The 12351-nt window shown below is 42.7% G+C and overlaps 1 pseudogene; it reads right to left on the bottom strand.

Annotated features, from left to right (window-relative positions):
• Window positions 1-3116: 3116 nt before the first annotated feature.
• Window positions 3117-5579, bottom strand: LOC141787873 (uncharacterized; annotated as a pseudogene).
• Between the last annotated feature and the right edge of the window lie 6772 nt (window positions 5580-12351).

Genomic DNA, 12351 nt, shown 5'->3' on the forward strand with positions numbered 1-12351 from the left:
ATGAAGGAATCATTTGGAATAAAAAAGTATTTTATCTTGGTGTAACTGTAAGTTTTATACTTGATGTATGATGTTAGTTTGCGGTCTGTGTGGCTCATTTAATTGTGTCACATTTATAAGATGCAGTAGTATGTAAAATAAACTTTCCCTGAGCATGCTCACAGGTTTGTGTCCTCTGCTGAAGTTGGTTTCCTAAGAATGATTTAGCTACATTTCTCAAAATGTTTTTTGGACAGTTTTGTGCTATAGCAGTAATGTCTTTTCATTATTCTATGTGGTTCTTGAAAGGCTTATTTTTAGAACAAATTCCTTAAAAGTTACTTTTTAATTTTCTTTTACACTGTTCTTCTTGCTTATACTAAAATATTAAGTCAAATCAGAGGAAATGTGTTTTAACATGGTTCCAATGCAGAAGATTAAACTGTGCTGAAGCCTGCATTATGATATTAGGTTTACATTTACAACATAATACAGGACATTAATACAGTTTGAAGAAGCATAAAGCCTATTTAACACACATGGTGAATAAAGAATAAATGCCACTGGCACAATTCCCATCCATGCACCCTTGTCGTATATTATCTCAATTCATTTCTTATGAAGTCTATAACTTAGCATTCTCAGCTTAACAGTTGAATTTAGCTGAATGTAGTGGTCATTTGATCGCTACAGAAAAGTACTGTCCAGGTTAGCTTGTTTTATTTTCAGCCTGCTAGCTCAGTAACAAATTGATTGCAGGTGTCCTTAACTGAAGGAAATTCCTTAAGTCCTTTTAAACTCTCCAATATCATCAGTCTTGTTCTGAAATGGCCACAAAATAAATTTCATGGTGGTAGTTTATGATTTGACCATTTTAAAGGGGGATACAGATTTTTTCAGGCTAAATATGGCCTGAAATTATTTGTATCCCTCTGTATCTTAGAGAAACAGTGAGCTACTCCTAGTCCTCTGCATTACTCATGAAGGCTGCTGATTCTTTTGCAGATCAGTTTCTTACAGCCCTACACAGTGTAATAAAGGACGATATCGTAAACCAAGCATTTCAAACATTGGACTTGTTTATTTTGATACATTAATTATGTACAATTAAAAAGAACAACACAGAAAAACAGTAACACTCACAACATCCATAAGACAATCTGCATGATAGTATTTGTCACTATTTAGCATGAAGTCTCATCCTTAAAGCGCTTTACATGCAGACGAGACTTGTGCGTTCCCGCGGACAGGGGACTTTCTATCGGGGGTTACCTTAGCATAACACCGGGACCACAACACGGACACTTCGTATTCGTATATTATAATCCGGTAAATACAGTTTTTAATCGGTATTCTTGGTTTAATCATTCATTGTATATGTTGATTCATTTTTATCCTTTATTTATCAGCTTTATCATTTATCATACAGCTATATGGTATTTTTTTTCCTCTATACACTTAGCTTTTCCTCTATGACATAGTTATACAGTTTTAGTCGTTTACTACACTTGTATACTTTTTTCTTCTCTATTCCAAAATTTTATACAGTTTTATCTTTTCTTATAATTTCATACAGTTTTTATCTTTCCCCACAATTTTATATACATTTCCTAAATTTTTGTGCCGTTTTGTCCTTTTGTCACTCATTTATCCTTTACAGTTTTTAATAGTTTTTTTTTTTATGTACCCATAGTCTTTCCGTATTTTTGTTTCCTTTTTTGTACTATCATCAAAATTTATTCTACAGTTTTTAATACTTTAATATTCTATCTCATTTTTTCCTCTTCTTCTACCAGTTTTGTGTGTTTTTATTTATTTTCTATTCATTCTTTGCTTTTTTTCCCCTTTGTTTTACAATGAGGCTGTGGTTTTTTTCTATTATCATACAGTATTTGGTTTTGTACCCTTTATTTTATAGTCTTACCATGATGTACCCTTTGTCACACAGTCTGTAGTGTTTACCTGTTTTTGGTACAAACTCAGGTTGTCAAATTTAGAATAACAAGCAGTGGCTCTGGCAAATGCATGTAAAATAAATAAATAAATAAATAAAAATTGCTGCTACCCATCATGTTACATCAAATATGAATGGTTGGGTTTTGATGACAATACAAACCTGATTAGAATCTTAAGACCAGTTGAAAAATTGCTAGAATATGCATTTTGCACATTTGGACCTTAATGAGGTTTTAAGTAGAGCTACAATATGCGAGAGAAAGAAGGGGGGATGTGGCAAAAAACATTGGGACCTTGCAATTAAAAAAAAACTGAACTAGGTTGCTTATCACCTGATCAAAAGTTTAGGACCACAGGATATTAAACCCAAAATCTGCTCAAAATGTTCATTTTCTGTCAGGCATTCACACAGTCATGCCCTCCTGATGGCTAGAGCTAAGAAGCTCTCTCTTCTTGAATGTGGTCAGATCATCAAGCTGCTTAAGCAAGGCCTCTCTCAGCATGCCATTGCTGATGCAGTAAGACAGTCATTCTAAATTGTTTGACAGATCCTGAGCATTGTGGGAAAAAAAGGCAAGTGGTAGACCCCAAAAAATTACACCCGCACTGAGCCAGAAGATCTGATTGGCTGTCAGTCAAGACACAGGGCAGTCCTTAACTCAAATTAAGGCCCTTACTGGTGCCGACTGCAGCGCTATAACCATCAGACAGCACCTGGGGGTAGAGGGTTTCAAAAACAAAAACAAATGCCCGTGTAGACTTTGCCAGTGAGCATCAAACATGGGACATTGAAAGGTGGAAAAAGTTTTATTCTCTGATGAGAAAAAATGAAACCTTGACAGTCCAGATGGCTTCCCACATTACTGGCATGACAAGGAGATTCCACCTGAGATGTTATTTAATCGGCACAGTTGAGGTGGGGTCCATCATGATCTGGGGCTTTTTCATTCAGTGAACACTGGAGCTTCATGTGGTGCAGGGTCATCAAACAATGGCTGGTTACGTGCAGATATTGCAGCGGTCATCTCTCGGGCTGGGTTTTTCAACAGGACAATGCTGTAGTTCACAATGCTGGGGGAGAATAACATCACCCTTTTGGACCATATATATATATATATATATATATATATATATATATATATAGTTTTAAAAAACATCTACTGATACACCTGAACACATCATCAGTAATGATACCTGGGTTCACAGGGTCTTTCGGGTCTTTCAACATTATACATCCTCGCCCAGGCGACCCAGCCGTGGGCAATCAACCCCGCAACTTGTGTTCAGGTGGCATTTGCCTGTCCCCATGGTTCTCCTCTCCGGATCCAGAGCCATCTCGAGGCTTTTTAAGCTGCTTCAGTGGTGTTCTTGATGGCTCTGCTCCTCGCTGTTCCCATAATGCCTAGGGCACTTAAAGCTTTGTGGAGTGAGTGGCCCACAAATCCTGTCAACTTCGATGGGCATACATTTTGCCTTCCAGCCCTGCTGCCGATAGTTGATGACCAGCTGTTCATACTTGGTCCTCTTTCTTTCATGGGCTTCCCCCAAGCGGTCCTCCCATGGTACCCTCAGCTCCATCAACACAATGTTTTTGGTGCTTTCTGAAACCAGTAGGATGTCCGGCCTCAGGGTGGTGCTGACGATGTGCTGGGGGAACCGCAGCTGCTTCTCCAGGTCTACAGAGAGCTGCCGGTCCTGGGCCGATGCCAAGATCCCTGCTGGTGCCTTTTTGCAAATTGCCCTTGGCTGGGCTCCTGCTCTGACAAAAGCGATTGCATGGTTGGTGTTACCTACTCGGCTGGAGCTGCTGATGCCTTTGCCGATGGCTTCTGCAATCGGCTTCAGCACCTGGTTGTGTCGCCAGGTGTATCTGCCCTGGCTGAGCGCTTTTGGGCAGGAGCTCAGGACGTGTTCCAGAGTCCCTTTCTCCGAACACAGTTGGCAACTTGGGGTCTCTGCTTTTCCCCAGGTGAAGAGGATCGCTGGGCTGGGTAGGACGTTGTATACCGCCCGGATGAGGAAGCTGATGCGGTGTGGTTCAGCCTGCCACAGATCCGTCCAGGTGACTTTGTGGTCCAGGGCATGCTCCCATCTGGTCCAGGCCCCCTGCTGCCTCAAACCAGCCGCTCTGCTAGTTCTTTCTTCCTCCACTGCAGTCCTGACCTCCTCCTGTATTTGCCTTCGCTTCTCCTTCCCCTTGCACTCCCTGTGACGAGGTGGTGTTGGGAACATCCCCAGACCTGCTCTGCCATGGGCCACGACCCCCACCAGTTCTCTGTGGCGTAGTCGGGCCTCTGCATCCAGCACAGCAGACTGGGCACTCCACTTTCTTCCAGTCTTCGCCACCACTCCTGCCACGGCCACCTTTGGATCCCTCGAGTCTCTGTACATCAGCACCTCTCTGGTTCGAGTCACCTTGAACTCCTCTGCCAGGGACTTCAAGGGCAGCCGGGGCTTTGTGGTGTTCCCATAGAGGGCAATGTTACTGAGGCTTCTGGGCAGCCCCAACCATCTCCTGAGACAGGAGCTGACCTTCCTCTCCAGTGTCTCCACAGTGGAGATGGGGACCTCATAGACAAGTAGCAGCTAGAGTATCCTTGGTAAGATCCCATGCTGGTATATCCACGCTTTAAACTTGCCAAGGAGACCAGATCTGTCCACTGCTCTCAGCCAGCTGTCCAGTTCGAGACAGGTTGCCTGGACTGATACAGAGTATTTAAGGCTGCTGTCGAAGACCTTGGCCAAGCTCTTAACAGGCTTCGCTGTGACTGATGGTATCATTGTCCCCTCGATGTTGAACCGGAACCTGTCTGTGACCTTGCCCTTTTTCACCACTTGCGATCTGGACTTTTCTGGTTTGAATCCCATCCGAGCCCACCGGATGAGTCTCTCCACCCCTCGGAGGATCCACCTGCGCCCTGGCACTGTCTCCATGGTGATTGTCAGGTCGTCCATAAAAGCCCTGATCGGGTCCGATCGGGGGCCTCTGCACTCCGGCTCCGCAGACTTCACGATCATGTTCATCGCTAGGGCAAACAAGGTCACAGAGATGGTGCAGCCTGTGATTATCCCCACCTCCAACCTGTGCCACTCTGATGTTACTTCCCGTGCTGAGACCCTCATCCTGAACTGATCGTAATAATCCAGGATGAGATCTGCAATGTGGTGTGGCACATGATGTTTGGTCATGGTGGTCTGGACCAATTGGTGAGGGATGGAGCCATATGCATTGACTAGGTCTAACCACAGCACTGTGAGGTCTCCCATGTTCTCCCGGGCTTCCTGGATGAGCTGCGTCACCACTCCAGTGTGTTCTAGACACCCCGGTACTCCTGAGATCCCTCCTTTTTGCACCACGTGTCTATGCAGTTGTTACTGGAGAGGAAGTACTCCAGCCACCTTGCTACTATGCTGAAGAAGATCTTTCCTTCCACGCTCAACAGGGAGATAATCCTGAATTGGTCGATCTTCTTGGAATCTTTCTCTTTAGGGATCCAGACACCTTCAGCAAATCTCCACTGCTGAGCCACCTTTCCTCTCCTCCAAATGACTCTGAGAATCTGCCAGAGCCGCTTGAGTAGCAACGGACAGTTCTTGTAGACCTTGTACAGGACACCACTAGGTCAAGGGGCTGAGCTGGCTCTTGCCTATATATCTATATATCTATCTATCTATATATGTTGTATATATATATATATATATATATATGTTATATATATATATATATATATATATATATATATATATATATATATATATATAAATATATATGTTGTATATATATATATATATATATATATACATATATATATATATATATATATATATATATATATATATATATGAATTTATCTGAAGTCTGCCTATATTTCCATGTATAAACTATACATGTTACAGTACCGGTTTGACTCACCACACTGAAGTGTCCTGAGATGATCTGTGTCCAGGTGGATTTTCTTCCTCCTGAGCTGCCGGGTCTGACTCGGGGTCCAATACTAAAGGACGTATCCTACACTCTGCCATTTAGTGCTGTCAATGCCTTACGGTGAAGTTTTAGCAAACAGCAAACTTGCTCAGTCTGCCCCATCCAATATGGCAATTTTGTAAATGCTGCCATGCTGCAAAAACCGCCCCCTGGCTCTACCCCCTCCGCCCCTCTGATAGAACTGACCAATCAGAGCACAAAGGGCTGTGACGTTGCGAGGTTACTGGAGGTCATTCTGGAAACGGAGCGTTTCAACAAGATCTTCAGAATGGCCTAAACTGAGGATATTGAGAACGCTATTGTGGGGCAATGAAGGAACTAAATGACTTGTACTGAGGGCAGAAATGCTTTACAGGCATCCTAGTCTGGCATAGTGAAAAGGAGAAACAAGCTTAATATGTCCCCTTTAATGCACTTCAGGTATTTACATACTTCCAAAATCTGGTCTCCGCTTAGTTTACAAAGCCTTGTACTGGTGCGGTTAAGAAGCATCTCTAAATCATCCATTTTCACTTTGATAATTGTTAACTGAGTTTTTATTTGATTGTCCTTTTATTCCGTTCTAGGTTTTTTGTAGGAGAAAAGTTCTTTGCCTCCAGGGAGTCGGGTAATGGCGGCCTCTTTCCTTTTTAGACTTCCGTCCTGGCTGGCTCACCATATATGTTGCAGCCATTGACACAGGCGGGCACTTTTAGATGCTTCACTCGTGCGATTTTATTTCAGCACTTTCACAATAACAGTTTTTCTCTGTTATCCTCCCTGCAGTGTCTTCATTTGGCTGCTAAGTAGAAGCTATGATGCTCCCGCTCACTCTTTATACCGTACAGCTTATAGCTCCATCATAACAACAGTCTTCTTCTGCAGCTGTTCTGTTCTGTTTCTGTTTAACCTGGATGCAGGCATCATCTGCTGGTGTAATCATGCAACCAAGTCCACACTTACAAAATATAACACTGCAGGTATGCATGTATAACCTTGCAGAGCAGACGGACCTGCCTGATTCAGTTTCTGAAATCCTGCAGGTCCATCTTGCCAGGCTCCATTGACCAACAAATTCACTCGGCTAAATTCTGACCGGCCCAATCAGGGAAGAGAGGCGGAGACGGAGAGAGCTGGGGGAGCAGACGTGACGTCAGCAGACTTTCATACTTGTCAGCATTCCTTTGATTCTTAAGTTAAATTTATAAAAACGGAAGCTGTCGTCTAACGCCTTTTTCACAGCTGTTTCTCGTGATTCAGTAGTTGTTCATCTATTGTTTCTTAGAAGCATCGGCTCACATAAGCTACGTCATACCGTGGATTGATGTAGATTGGTCCGTGGTGAGTGTTGACCAGAATGGTCGTCCAATCACCAGCTGCAGATTTTTTTTAAAGTCCTGCCTCTGAAAACAAATTGGAAGAGCTGCTACCCAGATGGACTAGTGAAATAATTCCGTGGCGGATATATGAAACTGTTCGTCTGGCGTGTCAGGTTAATGCATGTAATTAACACTGACAAAATCGAACATAACAAAAAAAATAACAGCTTGGTAGTGGGGTTTTTGATAAACAAATAATCAAAGGTCAAATGTAACAATACAAACTGACTGACCTCTAACACATAAAACTCCAAAAATGAATGAAAAGAAAAATAGCAGTGTCATGTAATGCACATCCATGACTGAACTGTGCAAAAACAACACAGCTGCTTAAAAGAAACAAACAAAAAGCAAAGAAAGACATAAATAGTGAAAACCGTGACTGGCTGTGACTGGCTGCCAGGGCGCTCAGTCACGACAAAAAAAAGGAAAGAAAAAGTTCATTGCTCACACCTGGCTTCACACAGACAGGAAACCTTACCTGGACCTACCTGCAGAGGGGAGTGTTTTATGTCTTTGTTTGAGGCCTTACAATAAGGTAAAATTGGGGCTACCAGAGAGCTCTCTGAGAGCCCACTGATACAGAACTCTCTTACAAGACATTCCTATTACATACATAAAAAGTGCCACACATCTAGATGTAGAGTTTTTATCATTTTTGTAAATTACAGGCTCCTACATATAAAACCTAGCACTACTCTAACACATGAAGAAAAACTGCATTGAAATGCTAGCAGTTAGCATACAATGATGAAACTTCGGTTTTCAAGCAAAATTTCAACTTTCATCACTGAATACACAAACGTGTAATACCTTGCACAAGAGATTCATCTTTAATCCATTCAATATGTTATATAGCTCTTGATGTACTAAAAATGCTATGGAGTATTTGCTGCTAGCTTGATGCTAACGTACATTGGAAATTGTATTGGTATACTAGCTGTTAACATAGATTGATAAAACTTCATTTTCCAAGCAGAATATCAACTTTCATCACTGAATACACAAATAAATGTACAGAACGTCCTCACAAAAGATTCTTTATCAATCCATTCAACATGTTATATCTCTCCTACACCACACAGCAGTGTGGAAATGGCTGAAAGAGCGGTCATTCCGTCCTTGAAAGGACTCTTGTGTGCGATCACAGTCATCGCTGAAAAATCAGGCCACAATTAAAAACATCAAAATAACCATTAACGTTAACCACACTGCAACGAGTACAATGAATGGTTTGAATGTTCTGATGACAAGCATGTCAAGCACCTAGTATTTTGAATTTCTTCAAGTGGTGGACCCAAAAACATTTCACCAGACCTTAGCTGGAGGTGCTGGAGGAAACAGGCTGATAGACAGGCTGTTTCAGTTCAATTGTTGTTTTCAATACCTGCTTTCTATTTTTTTATTATTATTATTTTGTCTAATTTCAGTTTCTTATTTTTTCATTTTGAAACTGTACTAAGAACCTTTTTTAGGCTCCAAATGTGAAAAATGTAACTTATTGAGGCCCAGTGGAGACGACTGAGCAAGATTATTCCTGTAAAAGATGATTTTTTGCTTTTCTTTTTATTATTATTTTTTAGAGAAAAATCCTCCAGACCCTTCTTTTAAATTTGTCTTAAAAAATAAAAACACAGGGTCAAGCTTTTCCAGCATTAACATACCCTATAAATAAATCAGAAATGGTTGGGAAACTATAGCTGGTTCAGGACCTGTCCAGACTGGTCCTCACAACATCACAGAGACAGATGTGGACTCCACTCTCCTAACATGCTGCAGGACTCAGAGGCCCATCAGCACAACACAACCAATGACAAATAAGACCTGAATGTTGCTTTCTCCTTCTCCAGTTTCACATCCAGGGCACACTAAAGATATTACACATCAAGGACAACTGCTGCTGAAGGGCCTAACCAAGTTAGTGCTTTAAATCAGATTACAGGTTACAGGGAGATCTATGAGACCTGTTCTCATCTGTGAACATGTCATCACCACAAATAATACCACTCCTTGTAAAAACAACCATACTGCTGTCTTCTGTTGGCAAACAAGTCCTGAAGGACATGAAACTGATTGATAAAAAAACAAAAAACAGGTATGTTCTGCTAAAACTGTGAAAGTGTGAACAATGTGAAATGAATGGGTGGAAATTATCACCTTTTTCACCTGGCTCACCCTGACCCAGTGTAGCCCAAATCACATTGGATCAAACTCTTCCCTCTGCTAGAGTTTGAGAACAACCTCATGTTCTGTTAATATTGCAAAAGGCAGAGGCAGACAGGTTACTGTTGTAGAAGCACAAGGGAAAGCAACGCCACCCGGGAAATTCTAACTTAAATTGAAAGCTAAACTACACACTCGTCTGGGGTGTGTACAGAGGAGCTGGAGACCAAAGTTAATAAAAAAACAATTATTTTATTGGTAATGCTTAAAACTGTACTTTAAAAATAGGAGTCAAAAGAGAAAAAAACACTCATAAAATGGGGGGAGGGTAAGGGCATGTGGCTGAGGCTCACCAGGTGAGAGGGGTCAGGGAGAGGGGTCCCAGTGAAGAACATCAAATTGAAAACACCCCAGGCACATGTGAGGAACCTACACACACACTCTTGTTGGTGAACTCAATAAAGGACACTCATGACCAAGAAAAGAGGGAACCACCACCAATATCCAGCACCACCACCAGACTCAGCCACAGAAAAAGAAGAAAAAGAAAACAGTATTAATGAAACTCAAAAAATATAACTAGAATAGAATAGAATAGAATAGAATAGAATAGAATAGAATAGAAAATACTTTATAACCCCGAGGGGAAATTCAGGAGTCACCGCAGCATTTAAGAAAACAAAAGTAAGAAAGAGTAAAGAAAGTGCAAAAATGTCCATAAGAAATTAGATGACGACATCCCGTCCACCACTCGTCCACCACTCTCCAGCCCAGCCAGTCTCCACCTCCACAGGGTCCAGGACTGAGCCTCCCCAGCAGTCTGTTCAGTCTCTGTCTCCTGGATCCTGTCTGCTCACAGCAGGTGAAGCTCCTCCGATGTGTCGCGGCGTCCGACGTCAGCTCCGTCAGCCACGTCCGTGAACAGCACGATGCCGCTGGGTTAGCACAGCTAGCTCATCCATCCCCAGGAGATAGATCCCACGTTCCCAACAACGATGGATGGAAGGACAGGTCCACGTCGTCACCTCCCAGCTCACATCCGAGAACCAGCACGTCGTCCTCATCGCCTCCTCCTCAGCTCGAGGGAAATCATCAAGCCCTACACTAGTTAGCATTGACATGCTACAGGCTGCTAACAGCTATTTTTGCATGTAAACAATGCAGCCATGGTTACATGTAGGATCTCCAGACAAACACAGGAGAAAAGTTGTAAAAAATACGGCCGAAGCCACAAAAAGTTTGGTGTCCGTGACCGACAACGAACCACACAAAGTGATGATCCACTCCAAACACAAAGACGACGAAAAAGAGACGAAAAAACCACAAGAAACGGACAAAGACGAGAGAGCTGCTGCAACAGGCAGCTACCCGGGTAGCGCCTAGCAACCGTCGTAAAGTCCTAAAGCACATATAACCCAAAAGATATAAAAATGGAGCCAACAAATAAACACGGTTGAATGAGTTATCAACAAAAAACACTGCAGCTGCCCATAATAACTTTCAATTGTTAATTCAGCATAAATTACTTCAATAACTCATTCCAAGGGTAAATCAGATGACCAACATAAATGCAAACAATACCAATGGCGGAAACATAAGAAACCAAAATAACTACCAACTGTTAATGACTTGAACAAAAGAGAAATTAATTCAAACAAAAACAACAAAAAACATAATCAGGGCAAGGAAATTAACCCCCAAGTCCATTCACTCCCACAATACAGAAAACAGGTAAGATTTTCCTTGCAGCACTGCTGCAAAGAAGGTCCCACTGCCTGTGAGAAGGCCCCCTAGCCCTCAGCTAGCAACAGCTGGGTCACTCTGCAGGCAAGCAGCGTGAGCAGAGATGCAGGCTAGGCTGCATTAGCCACCTAGCAGCTAAGGGCGTATTCAGACCTGGACTGTTTGGTCCACTTTAAACGGACCAGGGTTCGTTTCCCACGCTGGTGTGGACTTTTCATGCAGGTGTGAATAGAAACAAACAAACCCTGGTGCAGACCAAACAACCGGACCGAGACCCACTTTTTGAGGTGGTCTCAGTCCGCTTCCAAACAAACTCTGGTGCGGTTCGTGGTTCTCTGGTGCAGGTCTGAATACAAACCAAGGTCCATCTGAACTAACTACAGGTTACATGCGCCTTTTTGGCCTGTAAAGCCACCGTAACCTGACCGTCTTTGGTTCATACTTGATCCTCCGTCTTCTGTTTAGCCACGCTGTTGCTAGCATGTTGTGGGTCAGGACACACAGAGCATAGCGTCTCTTTGCTGCGCGCATTCGTCTTCGCTGTTCCAAAATTGTAAACGGTGTTGTTAAGCCTTCTTTGAAGGAGCTGCTCTTGAAACTGAAAATGATTTATAAGAGCACAAACACACATTTACCTCCATTTCCAGGTCTGTACTCTGTGTGCCGCCTTTGTCAGTGCTGTCCAATGAGAGCACTGATCGTCACACACATGGATGTGTTTACAGAATATAGTCCACTTGCAAAAAGTACAATCTGAATATGAACCGCACCAAACGAAAAAAAATGAAGTCCGCTTTTAAAGTCCACCAAACAAGTGGACCGAAGGACTTTTCTGGTCTGAATACAGCCTAAGACTCCCACACAGGACAAAGCCGCGCTCACAAACAGGGCTCAGGCTAAACATGTTGAAGGCATGCAGGCAGACAGACAGCTGCAAGCAAAAGGCAGTGTTAGCATGCAGCTGTGTGGCGCTAACAGCTATGTAGCAGGCAGGGAAGAAGCAAGAACTAAAAAGTATGACAGCTGAGCAGAGCTGCTAAGGTCTGATGTTCCATCAACCATAATGGCCGCATATCTGGCCTGGCGGATCTCTTTTTTTTTTAAGGCATCATTTGACACCTCAGCAATGGCATTTATGAGGTCATTTTGAATTCTTCCTGACGCCCC

The sequence above is a fragment of the Halichoeres trimaculatus genome, unplaced genomic scaffold (assembly GCF_033239565.1).
Source record: "Halichoeres trimaculatus isolate MK-OKI-2021-1 unplaced genomic scaffold, fHalTri1.1 fHalTri1_scaffold_3, whole genome shotgun sequence".
In the NCBI taxonomy this organism is placed as follows: domain Eukaryota; kingdom Metazoa; phylum Chordata; class Actinopteri; order Labriformes; family Labridae; genus Halichoeres; species Halichoeres trimaculatus.